The sequence below is a fragment of the Mustela nigripes genome, chromosome 4 (assembly GCF_022355385.1).
Source record: "Mustela nigripes isolate SB6536 chromosome 4, MUSNIG.SB6536, whole genome shotgun sequence".
NCBI lineage: Eukaryota > Metazoa > Chordata > Mammalia > Carnivora > Mustelidae > Mustela > Mustela nigripes.
The window spans coordinates 150391142-150407522 of NC_081560.1; the positions used below are offsets into that span (position 1 = coordinate 150391142).

A 16381-nucleotide genomic window follows, 5' to 3' on the forward strand; every position below is an offset into this window, starting at 1 on the left:
GAGGGTGCCTCTAAAGAGGTACATGAGGGTGCAGAACCTCGATGGTGAACAAGGACTGACTTCCGTGCTGTGCGTTTGCTGAGGGCAGAAAGAATAGCTGCGGTCAGATTTTAGTTTAGACAAGAAGACTGCTGGAATGGTGCTCAGATTGGTTCAAGGCTTCGGGTATTTGTTTACAGGGGAACAGTATAAAGGGTCATCAGGAAGTAGAGCTACTGGAGGACTGGATGGTGGTTGAGGAGGGGGAGAGTACCTAGCAGAAAATGAGATCAGAGTGCAGTAGTGAAGGGGAATTACCTGGAGGGGTTTAGGTTTTGGATGATCGTGGTAATGATGAAAAACATGGTGGTCTTAGCTGACCTCCAGATTTTTATTAGTTTTGTAGGAAAATATGTTTATGCTGACAGACTGAGAGACTGGGTTATGCGCAGAGCTAGATGACTTCATTCATTTCAGGTCTACTTAGCAATGTTTAGCAATCTGTGGCCTTTGCTCAGCGTGTCATAAAGAATCCTAGCGCGGGGCTGTTTTCTTTGGCGAGGCTTAGCGCTGGTGAGGAGGACGGCAGGGTGGAAGTGATTGGTACTCACCTGATCTTTTGACCTTGACAAACTTGTCTCTAAGGGGTGGATAGGTGGTAGAGAAAATCCTGAGTCCGAATTGGGGTGCGATAAGTTGTCAGGACTTTGGAAAGCCTGATGCCGTCTTGAAGGGGAATGTTAAAAGTTCTGAGTCCCCAAAGGAGGGAATAGCAATAAGAATGATTCATGTTCTCCTTGATGACTTAAAAATTTAATACTATTGCAGCAATATTTAAATCATGTTTAAGTTAAAAATTATAACCCAAAATGCTACATATTAAATGTCTATCTTTGGAATTAGAAAATGTGACAATTTATAAAGTTGCAAGACCATACCCTCAAAGTTTTACCTCTCCCATAATGCCTTTCTTAAAACCAGAGGCTCTACTATATTGATCTTTGGCATATTTAAAATAGGCTTTCAGACTTCCTTGGGTTAAGAAATACTTAGAGTCATGATGCATGGTATTTTTACAGAGCGCTAAGAATACTGGTATGTGCTCTTGAATACTTACCTTGATAAGTAAGCACTGAGTAATGGATAGGTAGAATTGTTGAATCATTATATTGTACACCTGAAACTAGTAAATACTGTATGTTAATTACACTTCCATTTAAAAAAGCATAAAATAAAATAAATTGAAAAAAAAGATATTGGTGTGTATTATTTCACTATGTAAACTGAGAACAATTCTGCTGGCAGAAAACACGACTTCCTTGGATATATAACTGTCTCTGTCTCTCACAAAATAATAGATAACGTTCTAAAGAAATCACGTCATAATATTTTCAATCTTTTTTTAAAGATATATTTATTTATTTGAGAGAAGGGGGGAGATGGCAGAGTGAGTGAGAGAGAACGCCAGTGGAGGGGAAGGGCAGAGGGAGAGGGAGCAGACTCCCTGCTGAGTAGGGAGCCCAATGCAGGACTTGATCCCAGGACCCTGGGATCATGACCTGAGCCAAAGGCAGACGCTTAGCTAACTGGGCCACCCAGGCGGCCCTTTGTCAGTCTTTTTAACCACTAGGCCAGTTTACCTGACATCATTTCTTTTGTCATCTATTAGAACTCAAAGGCTAAGTGGTAGCAAGTAAGAGTTAATGAAAATTTTGGAGAGAAAATACGGCATTTTATTTTGGGGGATTTTTAAAGAAATATGTAACAATAAGACATACTCAGTAAAGAAAACTTGGAAAATACAGGAAAAGAGGAAGAAGGGTCGCCTGTGGCTCAAATCAACCATAGTTGATATTTTCACTTTTTTTTAAATTTAGTTTTTTTCTCATATTTTGATTATTTGGTATTTTGTTGGTTTATTTATTTTAGGCAACTGTGCTTATACTATGAGCCTATATTTATAACCTGCTTTCACATAGCATTATTCATAACCTTTACAACATCATTTGTTATGACTGCATGATAGAAGTAATGTGCCACTCTGTATTTAATCCTTCCCCTAAAATTAGACTTTTTGAGTATAGTTGACTCTTGAACAATCCAAGTTTAAGCTACATGGGTCCACTTACATGCGGATTTTTTTCAATAAATACAGTATAGTACTGTAAATGTGTTTTCTTGTTTCTAGAATTTTCTTTATAACATTTTCTTTTTTCTAGCCTTATTGTAAGAATATAGTATGTAATACATAATACACAAAGTAGATTTTAATCAACTGTGTTATTGTCTCGACAGTAGGCTATCACTTTGGGGAGTTAAAATTATACTCAGATTTTTTGATTGTGTGGGAGTTGATGTCCCTAATGCCCACTTTGTCCAGGGGTCAACGGTATTCTAATTTTCTAGAATGTTAAACCATGTTGCAATATGTGCATTTACATAAAATTTTATCATATATTCTTTATTTATTTCCATAGTATGGATTCCTGGAAATGGATTTGTTTGATCAAAGTCTATAAGCATTCCTGGAGATCCTAATACATATAGCTTAGAAAAATTCTTAATGATAGGGTAACATAATTGGCACTTTCCGCAGTGACTATAAATTTCGCAACTGGGCAGAAAAAACACCAAATGCAATAAACACCATTTGAATATTTTCAAATCTATGCAGGGGATATGAGACTTACATCGATGGCCATATCTTGATAATGGAAAACATTTTTTTCCTTATTCAGATTCCTCCAGGCTGGATGATGACTGAATAGGTAACACACAATATTTTGGATAATTGAATGGCTGATCTGATGAGGCAGATGATGGCTTGAAGCCAGTGTGAGCTATGGAGTAGAAAGCAAAGTGGTATTTCATTTCAGTACATGTATAGGTTCCAGGCACTGAATCCATATGCCAGAATCTATAAGGAGGTATTACTGCTTTATTATTAAGGATACAACTCAGAAATAGCCAAATGGAAGAGCCGTGTAGGGCAGGGTATGAGGGAAAGAGTACTTCCATGCCCACTCTGGACATGTTACCCTTTCAGCACCTTGATGTGTTCAGCAACTGGGAAGCACTAACCTTGTTTTGTTTTTTTTAACAGATCTTATTTTAGTGATGGAATTCTCTATTATTTCTCAGAGAATGGTTTTTTGTATTTTGGTTTTCGTTTTAAAGACATTAACCAGTCTTCTTGATGGCCTGTGCAAAAGTGGGTTCTATTATATAATTTGAGAAGAAGCTACGTACCATATCCCTTTCTCACTTAGTGATTAACCATGAACATCAGCTTTCATCAGCTTAATAAGGACTTAGGGAAATGATATTACCACTAACAATTTAACATTTTTTGAGTACTTAGTATTTTTGTGGCTCTGTTCTAACAATCCCACATGTATTAATCTTTACAGGTCTGTCTTCTGCAATTACATCCTTTACAGATGAGAAAGTTGAGGTCCACATTGGTAAAATAACTTGCCCAAAGTTACTAACAAGGCTTAGGAGGTGGAAGAGCCAGGACTCCATCCCAGATAGACTGGCTCCAGAGGATTTTCAAGCACTACATTGTACTATTTGTAACTGGAAAGAAGACTGGTTTAGTGCAGTGTTTCTCAAGCTTGTTTAACAATGGAAGCTCATTGTCTTTCAATATTTTTATAGGGATTAGTTTTCCATGGAGTTAACTAGGAAGTGTTGCCTTGAGCCAGCCTGCACTGGTGCAGTCTCTTAAACACCATGATTTTAGAATAGAATTTTTTTCTTTTAACTTTGGTTCTCTGTTCATAATATTAAATGCTATATTTATTTTTTTGTTATTTTGAAATGTTATTGAAAGATTAGTATTCTGACTTCATTTTATATTGTCTTATAATGACCTTCCTAGGAATTTTTTTTTTTAAAGATTTTATTTATTTATTTGACAGACAGAGATCACAAGTAGGCAGAGAGGCAGGCAGAGAGAGAGAGAGAGAGGGAAGCAGGCTCCCTGTGGAGCAGAGAGCCCGATGCAGGGCTCCATCCCAGGACCCTGAGATCATGACCTGAGCCAAAGGCAGCAGCTTAACCCACTGAGCCACCCAGGCGCCCCGCCTAGGAATTTTTAAAAGGTCAGCATCACTTTATACTACTTTTGAGGTACTAAAACAGTTTATAATCCAAGTCACTATTTTACTCTGCTTTCTGTGCTCTTATATTATTATGATTTTTTAAAAAATATTTATATACTTATTTGTCAGAGAGAGAGCACAAGCAGGCAGAGTGGCAGGCTGGGGCAGAGAGTGAAGCAGGCTCCCCACTGAGAAAGGAGCCTGATGCAGGACTTGATCCCAGGACCTTAGGATCATGACCTGAGCCGAAGGCAGCCGCTTAACCAACTGAGCCACCCGGCGTCCCTATTATGATTTTTTAAAATAAAAATTAAATTTCTTTACAAGATAAACTGACAACTTTTTAGTGCTATGGGACATGAGAGTAACTGACCACTTTGAGTTTTAACCTTGCTCTGCCTCTTTATAGACTATGTGACCTGAGAAAAGTCACTTCATTTCTCAAAACTTCTGTTCTTTCCTCTAAAAGACAAGGTTAATATCTTGCAGGGTGGCTGTGGGAATCGAATGAGAAAATGCGTGTAATGTCTGACACGTAGAAAGCTCATGACAAATGTGAATTGGTCTCAATTCTATACCGTGAGTGAATGCAAAAATAGTTGGAAAAGAAAGGTCAGTTTCAGTTTGAACTGTCTCGGTGTTATGCTGACATCAGCTACATTTCTGATAAAGTGATGTTTTCCTGATACAGGCTGTATGGGAGTTAAAACCAGTTTCCTTCCGGCTTTCCAACTGACATAATAAGCAAAACCTGACTGGGCAAACATAGACCTTTTTATTAGATCACTTATTATTAATGTTAAACTAGCCCTGGTGCTGACTTACCCTGTTCTTTTTTGAAATTTCACTGTTGTCATTTAAAATCTGTCAGATCTTCAGAAGCTTCATAGAATGCAAGAGGGTTTGGTCCATCTTCCAAAACATGTGAAGTTTATTTTTCAAAGTGGTCCTCTACATCCAGTATGTTTAAAATCATGCATGTATGACAGAAATAGCTCCTATTTTTATATTTGCTGCTGGAGGTTTGTTCCGTTTTCCTAACTGTCAACTTTGGAGTTTAGGGGGCAGTATTTAACACATCTAACCAAAGCATGAGTAATTACTGAAAACAGAACTATTAAAGGAAAGATCTGTGGAGATTTGGCAATTTTCCAGTGACTTACTCCTTAAGCAAAAAGAAAATGGGTTTATTTTGAGCTGTATATGGTGGGATCTCTAGTACTCTATCTTAATGCCTCCTTGACCTTGATATCTAGTAAGCACTCAGTAAATACTTCTTGATAGACTGAATTTGATTTCTAATCCTAATTTAGTACTTTGCAACTTCCATACACTTGGAACTTCTTGAATCTTCTAAGCTTCAGTTTCCTTTTATGTAAAAAATAGGGTACCAGTATTTGTGTCTCAGGATTGTTGTAACAATGAAGTGTTCATGCATTTAAAGTAGTCAACACAGGGACTCCTGGGTGGCTCAGTTGGTTAAGTGTCTGCCTTCGGCTCAGGTCATCATCCCTGGGTCCTGGGATCAGGTCCCACGTTAGGCTCCTTGCTCAGCGGGGAATCTGCTTTTCCCTCTGCCAGCTGCTCCCCCTGTTTGTGCTCTCTCTTTCTCTCTGACAAACAAATAAAATCTTAAAAAACAAAACAAAACAAAACAAAACAGGCACAGCACGAGGCACCATAGCGGACACACAGTGCATTGCACATTTTCCCAGATGCCTCACTTTGTTCTTCAATAATATTCTCTTCAAGTATTTTTTAAGCATTTTCTCATTCCCTAAACACTTAGAAGCCGTGTTCAAGAGCGAATATGAGTGTTTTGCCAGTTAAAGCCAGTTAAACTGAAAATACATTCCTCTGTAGCCAGCACTTGGAATGTTTGAGCAAAAACGAGTGTATCCCTGACAGCCCTTGGTTTGAATTCTGGCTTTACAACTATGCTATGACCTTAGGTAGGTTACTTCACCTTCTGTAAAGTATTGTGAGGTTGAAATGAGGAATAATATGTATAAAACACCTGGTTCCAGTGCTTGGTTTGCCCAGGCGCAGAAGAGATTTATTATCTTAAATTGAGAGTTTTATTTAATCTGATAATTTAGGGGCGCCTGGGTGCTCAGTTGTTACGTGCCTGCACTTGACTCAGGTCATGATTCCAGGGTCCTGGGATTGAGCCCCACATCTGGCTCCCTGCTCGGTGGGAAGCCTGCTTCTCCTGCTCCCACTCCTCCTGCATGTGTTCCTTCTCTCTGTGTGTCTCTGTCAAATAAATAACTAAAATTTTTTTTAAAAAATCTGATAATTTATATAATTAATTCTGTATATTGAGTGCCTACTCTACTCAAACCCTATTAAACCCCAAAGATACAGATGTAGTGAAAAGAAGGGCCATGTGTACCCCAGTGTTTATAGCAGCAATGGCCACGGTCGCCAAACTGTGGAAAGAACCAAGATGCCCTTCAGCGGACGAATGGATAAGGAAGATGTGGTCCATATACACTATGGAGTATTATGCCTCCATCAGAAAGGATGAATACCCAACTTTTGTAGCAACATGGACGGGACTGGAAGAGATTATGCTGAGTGAAATAAGTCAAGCAGAGAGAGTCAAGTATCATATCGTTTCACTTATTTGTGGAGCATAACAAATAGCATGGAGGACATGGGGAGATGGAGAGGAGAAGGGAGTTGAAGGAAATTGGAAGGGGAGGTGAACTATGGACTCTGAAAAACAATCTGAGGGTTTTGAAGGGGCGGGGGGTGGGAGGTTGGGGGAACCAGGTGGTGGGTATTATGGAGGGCACGTATTGCATTGGAGCACTGGGTGTGGTGCAAAAACAATGAATTCTATTACGCTGAAAAGAAATTTAAAAAAAAAAAAAAAAAGGCAGCCAGGAAGATTGTGAATGATTATGTAGGTGACTGAAGTTGGCCTCACCTAGAATCAGTTTCTGTAGAAGAGGCATTTTATTTTTTAGTTTGTATTTATTTAGAGAGAGAAAGTGTGCGAACGTTTGAGCAGGGGGAGGGACAGAGGGAGATGGAGAGAGGGAAGCCCAAGCAGGCTCCATGCTGAGTGCAGAGCCTGATGGGGGGCCTTGATCATATGACCCTGAGACCATGACCTGAGCAGAAACCAAGAGTCAGGGCTGCAATTGCATTTGATATGGCATTTTTTGAATGTTGCATTTCTCTATTAAATACTAAAATTAAAAATAATGTCAAGAGATAGGTTTATGAATGCTAAAGCAAACAAGGTAAATTTTGCTGTTTAAAAGTTTTTTTTTATCTTCTGCTGATCTTGCTCATTACAAAAACCACTTTCCTCTCCTATACTAAAATTTAATGCAGGATATTGGTAAGACAAATTTAATAAAATATTTGACCCATTTAAAAATTCCCTTGAATTGTGTAGATATCATATAAAATTGATTCCTACCCTGGCACACTAAGAATTGCAAAACTGGTGCTAAGCATTTTATGAGAATTCCTAACAAATAGGAAATCTTAAGGATGACATTGACATTACAGAAAAAGGTTTAACTTTGAGGGGTACCTGGCTGGTTTTATAGGTGAACGTGTGACCCTTGATCTTGGGGTTGTGGGTTTGAACCCTGTGCTGGGTATAGAGATCACTTAAAAATTGAAAAAAATCTTCTAAAAAGGTTTATAATTAAAATATTAATAATGTGCTTATGAAATTAACTATAAGGTTTTTAAAGGGGTGCCAAAATAATCCACATTTCTCTGATAGGATGTTAACATATTTGTATTGTGATGTGAAGTTTCTTTTGTCGATTGAGCTATAATTCACATAATGAAAAAATTCCAGTGGTGTTAAGGATGTTCACAATCTTGTGCAACCATTACTTGGTTTCAGACCTTGTTCATCACCCTCAAAGGAAACTCTGTACATGTTAAACAGTTGCTCGCTGTTTCTTCTTTCTCCCAGCCCCTGGCAGCCGCTACTCTGCGTGCATGTCTGTTGATTTGCCTATTCTGAGTACTTCATATAAATGGGATCATACTGTATATTGCCTTGTGTGTTTGTTTTCTTTCCCTTTGCATGTTTTCAGGGCTTATCTGTGTTGTGGCACATATCAGTACTCATTACTTTTTAATTTGTAAAACATTACTTATTTGTTTGTTTATTTATTTATCGTTTTAAAAGATTTTTCTTAATTTATTTGACAGATAGAGATAACAAGTAGGCAGAGAGGCAGAGAGAGAGAGAGAGAGAAAGAGAGAGAAAGGGAAGCGGGCTCCCTGCTCAGGGCTCGATCCCAGGACCCTGAGATCATGACCTGAGCCGAAGGCAGAGGCTTTAACCCACTGAGCCACTCAGGTGCCCCTATTTATTTATTTATTTAGTTAAGAATGAGAGAAAGAGAGAGAGAGAGAGAGAGAGAGAGCGCATGGGGAGGAGCAGAGAGGAACAAGCAGACTCTTTCCTGAACTCATTCTCCTGACCCTGAGATCCTGATCTGAGCTGAAATCAAGAGTCAGATGGTCCCCCAGGCTCCCTACTTCATTCCTTTTTATAATATTGATAATACTCTATTGTATGGATATACACATTTTATTTATGCACCAGTTGATGGATTTTTGAGTTGTTTCCCCTTTTTTGGCTATTGTGCCTGATGCTACTATGGCCATTTCTGAACGTTTTTGTGTGGACATGTTTTCAGTTCTTCCAGGTATATACCTAGGGTAGAATTAATGGGTCACATGGGAAATCTATGTTTAACTTTTTGAGGAAACACCAGACTTTTTCCAAAGCAGCAACATCATGTTTTGTAGTTTTTAATGCTGAGATACTTGGAAAAAATGAGAGAAAAGTTTATTAAAATGTTAACCTGGGGGGCGACAGGGTGGCTCAGTGGGTTAAGGCCTCTGCCTTCCGCTCAGGTCATGATCCTGGGGTCCTGGGATCGAGCCCCACATCAGGCTCTCTGCTCCACAGGGACCGTCCTTCCCCCCCACCCCCTGCCCCCCGCCTGCCTCTCTGATTACTTGTGATCTCTGTCAAATAAATAAATAAAATCTTAAAACAACAACAACAACAACAACAACCTCCCCCCCCGCCGCAAAATGTTACCCTGAGACTATTAGTACTCATGACAGCCCTCTGACAAGCTAGTTGGAAGTCTCAATTTGCCTATTTACTTTTCCGATGAAAATATTAAGATATAAACCCATACCATAGAAATAGTATAATATTTTTTATGCCTTCTTGTTCCTCTACCCTCCACTTCTAAAAGTTTGGAATATGATTGGAGTTGATGATGTTTACTTTCATGTAAGTATCGGTCTCTAAAAGTGATATATTAAGGTTCCTGCTCTGCTTTTCCTTAGTGGGTTTCATGTTTTGTTACATAGGTTACTAACGTAGAGACATCAAACTTTGCTCTTTTTTTTTTTTTTTAAGATTTTATTTATTTATTTGACAGAGAGAGATCACAAGTAGGCAGAGAGGCAGACAGAGAGAGGGAGGAAACAGGCTCCCCACTGAGCAGAGAGCCTGATGTGGGGCTCTCTCCCAGGACCCTGAAATCATGACCTGAGCTGAAGGCAAAGGTTTAACCCACTGGGCCACCCATGTGACCTGAACATTATTCTTTTAACAGAAAATATTCTTGAAACAAAATTCAACATAGATTTAATTACTTATGATTAAATTTTCTTGGATATACTACTATTTTTCAAAAATGCCACAAAAAGACTTCACCCAGAAATCTTTATGTCAAGGATATTGTGTTAATGTAGTAGGTAGTTCAGAAATGCTTTTGCCTTCTCGGGTGATGACATTATTACCTGTGTCCAGACTTCCATTTTTGTCAGTAGTCCTTATCAACTATTCAACCTCCTACATTTGTTCTAGCAAATATTTATATAGCCTTCCTAAATTTACATAAAATGAAATCATTATAAAGAAATAAAGTAAGTTGGTTTTATTGAGGGTATAGAATTTTAGAGCAGAAAGGGTGCTCAAAAGAAATAACATTTATGGAATAATTTCTGATGTTAAATTGGAACGTAAGTGCTTTTGATGCCATATCACATTTAAAGTGACAATCTAGGGACGCCTGGGTGGCTCAGTTGGTTAAGCGGCTGCCTTCGGCTCAGGTCATGATCCCAGCGTCCTGGGATCGAGTCCCACATCGGGCTCCTTGCTTGGCAGGGAGCCTGCTTCTCCCTCTGCCTCTAGCCTGCCACTCTGTCTGCCTGTGCTTGCGCTCTGTATCTCTCTCTCTCTCTCTAACAAATAAATAAAAAATCTTAAAAAAAAAATAAAGTGACAATCTATATGAATTTGTGTTTGGTAGAAGAAATGAGATGATCAGTCATTTCAAAAAGCTTGAAGTATTGAAGTGAGTTCTCTCTCTCTAGGATAAATTTAGTCTTTATTCCTGTGTGGGTACATTATAGAGATGATTTGTTTTCTTAGAGTAATGAAAAGTTAACAGAGTTCATTTTTTAGGTAAATTTCTCTCAGGTTTTACACTATGAAAATCAGTATCATTGTGGACACTGAATACATTGTTTACTAAGTTCTGTAATTTTAGCCCATACTTTTCAGTTATTTTTGCAATTATTTTGGTGCCTAAAACAATTTATGTTATCATGTTAGGTAACTTTATATCTGTTCTGTTTCTGAAATATCTAAGAACAGGTAGCTGCATCTGAGCTGGAGAAATACTAGGTTTTAATCAGATCTTTTTGTCTGCATAGTGACTCTTTTAAAAAGTTTTTTTTTGGGAGGGTGGGACATGGTATTAAGTTCGCAGTTGATAAGCTTCTATACTAACTAGAAGTAGAGCAGAAACTATACAAATCAGAAATCTGTCTCAAAAAACTAAAAATAGAACAACATATGATCCAGCAATTCCACTTTCGGGTATATATCTGATGGGAATGAAATCATTATGTTAAAGAGTCATCCACATCCCCATATTCACTGCAGCGTCATCTACAATGAAGACACAGAAACAACCTGAGTGTCCGTCAATTGATGAATGGATAAATAAAATGTGATACACACACACATACACTGGAATAGTCAGTAATAAAAAAGAAGGAGATATTATCTACAAAAAGTAAAAAATGGATGGGACCTGAAGACATTATGCTAAGTGAAAGACAAATACTGTATGATCTCACTTATACATGGAATCTAAAGCAAAACAAAACAAAACAAAACAAAACAACAAAAAAACAACCTTGAAGTCCCAGAAATAGAGAACCAATCCGTGGTTGACAGAGGAGGGATGTGGGGGATAGGGGAAAGGTGTGAAGGTGGTTAAAAGGTACACATTTCCAGTTATAACGTATTAATTCCAGGGATGTAACGTACAGCATGGTGACTGTATTTCAGAGGCACCTGGGTGGCTCAGGATTTTGGGCATCAGACTTTTGGTTTCAGCTCAGGTGCTGGTCTCAGGATTGTGAGATTGAGCCCTGCGCTCTGCATGCATGGCATCTGCTTAAGTTTCTCCCTCTGCCTCTGCCTCCTGTCTTCCCCCAGTATGCGCGCTCTCTCAAATTAATTAATTAAAAACTACTGTATTGTGTATTTGGAAGTTGCTGTGAAAGTTGATCTTAAATGTTCTCATCACAAGAAAATTTGTAAGTGTATGGTGATGGATGTTAATTAGACTTACTGTGATTGTTTTGCAATATATGCATAAATCATTATGTAATACACTTTAGTGTTCTATGTCACTAAAACCAGAAGGAAAAATTCTTTTCAGATACAATATTGATAACCACTATTTACATTTAGTAACTGTTTTTTTTTTAATTAAAAAATTTTTTTTAAGATTGTATTTATTTCTTTGACAGAGAGAGATCTCAAGTAGGTGGAGAGGAAGGCAGAGAGAGAGGAGGAAGCAGGCTCCCCAGCAGAGAGCCTGATGTGGAGCTCAATCCCAGGGCCCCGGGATCATGACCTGAGCCGAAGGCAGAGGCCCTAACCCACTGAGCCACCCAGGTGCCCCTTGTTTTTTTGTTTTTGTTTTTTTTTTTAAAGATTTTATTTATTTACTTATTTGACAGAGAGAGAGAGAAAGAGAGAGAGAGAGAGATCACTAGTAGGCAGAGAGGCAGGCAGAGAGAGAGGAAGAGAAGCAGGCTCCCCATTGAGCAGAGAGCCTGATGCGGGGCTCGATCCCAGGACCCTGAGATCATGACCTGAGCTGAAGGCAGAGACTTAACCCACTGAGCCACCCAGGTGCCCCAAAGTTACTGGTTTTTAAAGGGAAAGAAGTCAGGGAAATTTTGGAGGTCAAGTTGTATATAATGAAAACCCAGTTTAGTGATATATACATACTTAGCAATAGTGTAAGTGATCTCCAACCAAAACCTGATTTCTAAGGAGGAATAGCTTTCAAGTCCGATGGAGTATCTGCTGATACCATATGATTCTTGGTGTTCAAACTGGTCTTGTTGCCAAGAAAAGGGAAGCTGTTCCTTCAGTTGAAAATTGTAATGCATTTCTCCATAGAAAGAATATGGTCCAAATAGTACTTTTAATTCTAGTTATCCATTCATTAAGTAAATATTTTAAGCTCCTGAGAGAAAGCATGTACTATGTTACATACCATTAATATTTATAAGGATACAAAGTTGAATGAAACCAGGTGTGACATAGTGTCTAATCTCATGTAAGAACTATTTTTGCTTGCTGTGGGAGAACAAAAGACGTGGTTGAAAGTCATTTAACATGGCTACATTTCTTCTTGTCTTTTTCTGTGGTTTTCAGGTACGTATGGAGTAAATTGGTTTTTGGGGATTGCCTGGGGCCTCACTTTATTTCATAAGTTTGTTTCTTTGGAAAAATGTTTCCCAAGCTTTATAACAAAGTATCACTGAACTTGGAAAAGACAGCCTGTGCATAAGTTGGAGACTTTGCCTATTTTGAAATGGAAAAATTCTTGTCTCAGCATTACTAAGTTAATGTACAGTTGGTACAAAGTTTTCAATTCTATTGCTTATTTGCTCGGTGAGTGAATGATTGATCACAATGAACTAGAATGTGTAAGATAAAACATGGTGACCTGAGTAGTTTTTCTGGTACAGCCAATTCTTTGGTATGATAAGTATTTTTATTAATAAGTTTTCTGTTTCTCTTGGATAGTCAATGTTTCTCCCTCTTTTTCAGGAAATTTATGTGAAGGGATTGGAAGAAGCCTTGCTGTTTGAGTAGATAAGGTAAGCAGTCAAGTAAACATTCAGTATTATGACAATTGAATTGGTTGATTTGGTATCAAAAAGGAATTTTAGTTATTTAAAAAAGAGTGAATTATTAACTGTGTTAATAATATTTATATCTACCAATCACTGTAAGCACTTCATGTTCATTATCTGATTGAAGCCTACTAATAGTCCTGTGAGAGATACTATTACACCCGCTTTATAAAGTAGGGAGCTGAAGCCCAGAAACCTATGATTTCTGCTCTTGACGCTATGTATTTGTGAAGAGTTGTGACAGCGTGGAAGTAATGTTACTTCCTTCTTGCTTCCCCCCCTCCCCCAAACTTATCTGCTATTGTTATTTTTTCCTTTAGGGACAATTTTGTGGGAGTTCTTTGCTTCCAGAGGTCAGATTTAGTTGTTGGCGTGGGTTCTGAACTCTTTCCCCATCTTCCATGTTCTTTTACGTACACTTTTTTCAAGGTTATACAGTTCAGCAAGTTAAGTAGTTTGTCAGGGATTTACAAACAGGGATTCTCAGTCCCCAGCCTCATTCTTCCTCCTCAGAGGGGACTGTTCTTGACTCTCCTTGCTTTTCAGGATTTATCTGTGGTTTCTCAAGTAGTATATCGAATTGATGTTACCTGAGTTTTCAGTTCAGGACACAAGTTGTTTATATGATTTTCTGTGTCCTTATCACTAACTGAACTCAGGAGTCTCTATCAGTTGCCCAATGTTCCTGCTTTCTGTCACATCGTTTTTTCTGTTAATGTCATCATCTTGAAGAAGTCCTTCCCAGGGCAAAGTGCTGCCATACAGAGTAACTTCTGTTTTCCCATAGTGCCCAGCTCTCATTCTAGAGGCTCTCTTTTCCTTTGGGTTGGATCTTCTATTTCCTCTCTCCTCTTCTTTCTTGGTTCACTCCCTCATTCTGCTTCTCTAGAGCCTCTCCTGTATAGATACTAAATTATCTTGATTGGGCCTCTGATTTCCCTATTTTTTTTCTTATTATCATCTGTTTTAGTCTCTGTTCTTTCTGATAAATTTCCCTAAGTTTAATGTCCAAAGCCTATCTCTTTTTAAAAAAAATTATTTATTTATTTATTTTTTTGAGAGAGCGAGAAAGCGCACAAGCTGGGGGAGCTGCAGAGGGAGAGGGAGAAGAAGACTTCCTGAAGAGAAGGGAACCCAATGCTGGCTCATCCCAGGACCCTGGGACCATGACCTGAGCTGAAGGCAGATGTTTAACCAACTGAGCTACCCAGCCACCCCAGGATTAGGCTATTTTCTTGAAGAACTTTCAACCAACCTGCCCTGTTTGATGTTCTCTTAACCCCTGTTTCCAGAGGTACCATCTGTTACCAATTCCTGTGCCTTTTGAGAATTCGGTGGACTAAGTCAGGTAGGTTTTTGGCTTTCCACCTTCCTAGTTTAAGATTCAGCTTTCCTGGATCTGTTACTATTTACCACTGTTCCATCTGCTTTCCAGCCTTCAGACATTTGTTTGTGCCTTAAAAATACCTTATTAGCATATTAGGAAAGAGTGAAATTAAATATGTATGTTTAATCTTTCCATCTTCCCAGAAACTGCTGCTAGATTTTTTTCATTTGCTTAAGCATTTATTTATCTATTCTTTTTTTTTTATTGTGGCAAAATACGTATAAAGTTTTTAAACCATTTTAATGTGTGCAGGTCAGTAGCAATAAGGTACCTCCATGATGCTGTGTACCCATCACGGCTGGTTCCAGAACTTTTTCATCAACCCTAAAAGGAGCCCTATACCTATTAAACAGTTATTCCCTACTCCTCCCTCCCTTTCCCAGCCCTGGCAACCAGGAACCTGCTTTCTGTCTCTGTGGATTTGCCAGATCTGGTGAGACTCTTTTATTCTTTTATTTTTAAAGATTTAATTTATTTATTTGACAGAGAGAGAGAGATCACAAGTAGGCAGAGAAGCAGACAGAGAGGGGTGGGGGAAGCAGGCTCCCCGCTGAGCAGAGAGCCCGATGCCCCTGGTGAGACTCTTTTAGACAGGGTAATCAAGGCAAGGCTTCTTTGGAGAGAGAAGATAATTGAAAGGAAACCTTAATGCCCCGGAGATGTGAGTGTGTGGGTGGGAGGGTGGTAAACCATCAGAAGAAGCATTGAGGAATGAATCCTGCCACTTCTTTGGATGTACAAAGTTACAAGGTTTTGTTATGGTCACCCTGAAAACCAACAGAAGCCAAGTAAGGATCATAGTTTTAAAAACCCACCAGTCAGAGAAGATACAAGGAAACCCACGTGAACCAAACTCCAGAAATTAATGAAAGCTTCACAGTGGAGAGGAGACCCATGGCTGTTCAGAACAGCCCATGGAAGAGGAACCTGCCCCAGATAGGGGAAAGGAGAAACCTGCCACACTTTGGGCTGGCCTGTTGTGGCCCCATGCAGGCGGGCTGGTGCAACAGTCTAGAACCCTGAGGAGCCACAGTTGCTCCTCCACCAAAGAGCAAGTCCACCTCCAGTCCTCGCCCACAGGTCTTCACGGAATACTCAGGGATGATGAGCCACACACGTGGGCCAAGGAAGTTGAGCTAACCAAGATCTTACCTGAGGCACACTGAACTCTCCCCAAGTGCCCAGCAACCACCCTCAGCAAGCAGAGGACTAAGCAGGGGTGAAGGGGTAGACCTGGAGAGCTGAGAGACACTCACCAGGAGTGCCCTAGGTTTTCAGTTATGGAAGCCTGAAGGCAGGGAGAGAGCTGGAGATGACCTTCCCCCTCCCCATCCCCACAGTCTGCAACTCTGTGCTTTCAGTGCCAGAGCATTGAACACAGGGCAGGACAGGTAAGAGAAACCCTCTAATTCATTCCAGGCCTTCCCACAATGTAGGAAGCTGCCCTCTCACAGGAAGGCTGGGGAGGAACAGGCTGAGAAGAAGTCACCTGGGCTGCAGAAAGCAAGGCAGGGGACTGGAAAGCAAAGAGAAATCCCTAGCAAATGAAAAACCTGGCAGTCATGCTTAAAGCAGAGAGAGCTCCCAGTTGTTTTTCTTTTTAAAAATCAACTTATTTTTTAGAATGATTTTAGTTTTCTAATTATTTATTTATTTATTTGAGAGA

At 39.3% G+C, this 16381-nt stretch overlaps 1 protein-coding gene across 1 annotated transcript in view; it reads left to right on the plus strand.

Annotated features, from left to right (window-relative positions):
- The window catches only part of SHLD2 (shieldin complex subunit 2), an 87915-nt gene that overhangs the window by 17238 nt on the left and 54296 nt on the right, over positions 1–16381 (plus strand). The window contains exon 2 of the mRNA XM_059397964.1: positions 13243–13292. The gene's annotated coding sequence lies outside the window, so the exon portion shown is untranslated. The remainder of the gene's footprint in view (positions 1–13242; positions 13293–16381) is intronic.